This window comes from Jaculus jaculus, unplaced genomic scaffold (assembly GCF_020740685.1).
Source record: "Jaculus jaculus isolate mJacJac1 unplaced genomic scaffold, mJacJac1.mat.Y.cur mat_scaffold_165_1_43375_arrow_ctg1, whole genome shotgun sequence".
Lineage (NCBI taxonomy): Eukaryota > Metazoa > Chordata > Mammalia > Rodentia > Dipodidae > Jaculus > Jaculus jaculus.
In genome coordinates this window covers 12,501-14,378 of record NW_025423425.1, presented here as the reverse complement: position 1 = coordinate 14,378, position 1,878 = coordinate 12,501, and positions in this window count along the sequence as shown.

Below are 1,878 nucleotides of genomic sequence, written 5' to 3'. Positions count from 1 at the left end.
CCATCAGACTAGTAGGGCCCTATTAGTGTTTTCCCTGAGAGAAGCGGGGCTGGCCTTTGCTGCGGAACGCCGGTTGACTACTTGTGGCGTGATACAATTGAGCTTATATCCATGGCATCAACCTGTGGGAGTAACTGGGAAGAAAGACATCATATAGGTTATTTATTTTTTGTTTTTTCGAAGTAGGGTCTCACTCTAGTCCAGACTGACCTGCACATAACTACGTAGTCTCAGGGTGGCCTAGAACTCACAGCGGTCCTCCTTCCTACCTCTGCCTCCCGAGTGCTGGGATTAAAGGTGTGTGCCACCACGCCCGGCTAATATACGTTATTGTTTTATATTAAGTATGTCTGCAGGAAATGGGCAAAAGAGGTCGACTTCTTAACAAGATCTAGCTTTACCTTAGGGTTCAGGTAAAATTTAACAGACTCAAGCTGTCTTCTCAGAATACATCCATGGAATGGTTGCCTGTGGCTCACACTCTACCCGCCAGGGGGCAGCACAGAGCAGCGCAGCGCCCCTCCGCATCTGCTTGAAAGATGTACTTGGGCGCATCTCTTTCCTTAGCCCCATTTTTCTCCCTCCTCGGTTCTTTCCGTCCAGCAGCTCATTTTTTTCCCCCCCAACCTACATATAAAGTTAATTCTAGTCTGTTCCCGTTCTTCTAAACTCATTTGTCACTGAGATTTTCTATTTCATTTTCGGAGTACTTTAGGTAATTTTCGTGAACTCATTGTTTTTGCAGCATCAGCACCAGGAGAGAGGAGTTGGTTTTCATCGGGTCGGATGACTTCGAGACATTTCCAACTGTAGAACATCAGAAGTTTCGTTTTATAGAACATCACGTTGGGAAGGTAAGGCTAATCATTCCTAGTAAAATGCAGAACCGTAAATAACAACTATTTATCACGAATTGACTGCCTACGTGAGGCCAGGATCTTATTAAACAGGATCTCCTGTCCGGAGTGGCCTGGGCAGCTCCTGACGTCGTTGTCTGGGAAGAGGCAACTGAGCCCCAAAGACGTCAGACTGTCATAACTACCGTGTGACTTCAATGGGACGAGCTGACATCTAACCCCACGTCCTTCGGCTGCCAAAGTCCACAGGCTTCCTTCCGAGCCATACTGCCTGTCTCACATGGGGCTTCGAAATCAGTTTTTATTCAAGCCACCCTATCTACCATCTCGGGTTTCTTCCTCAATTACATATTTTATTTCCAAAATAAATATTTACTCACATAAATCTCTAACTTCACAGGAAGCAGAAAGTTAAAAGTCACATAATTGTTTCAAAAACTTCTGGTGATCTTCCTCCGGGAAAGGGAAGTTGCGGTTTGCAAGCAGCACATGCAGGGAAACTTTAGCTGTAGTCTGTGGCCGTTGGACCACAGAGCTCTGAGAAAGCCTTGGGCAGGCAGAAGACAGACCTGCATTTGAAATTCCTCCTCAAACCAGCGTGACTGACGTGAATAATTTAGTTTCATTAAACAGTCGGTAGTAATCCATTGACGTTAATGAAAGTATGCAACGTTTGGACCACTAGATGGTGGTGTTGATTATGAAACCGAACCACTACTGCCCAGGCCAATCCAAGGGTCTGCACTGGAGCTCCTTGGTCGTGGTCCCTCAAGTTTATCCTTCAACTGAAAGCTGTGGACGCCATGCAAGAGTTACAAACACGCGACTCCTGCCCTCAAGGAACTTACGGCTTCCGAAGTGGTAAGATGCAAACAGTGGCTACGAGCTGTTAAGTCCCACAGAGAGAAGTGCTAATAAATGTCAGTGGCCCTGGGACTTCCAGTGAGGACGTAGGTGTTCTGACAAAGAAGTAGGAGTAACTTGGGGAAGTTCAAGATCATCCCAAGGATGAGGCATGAAG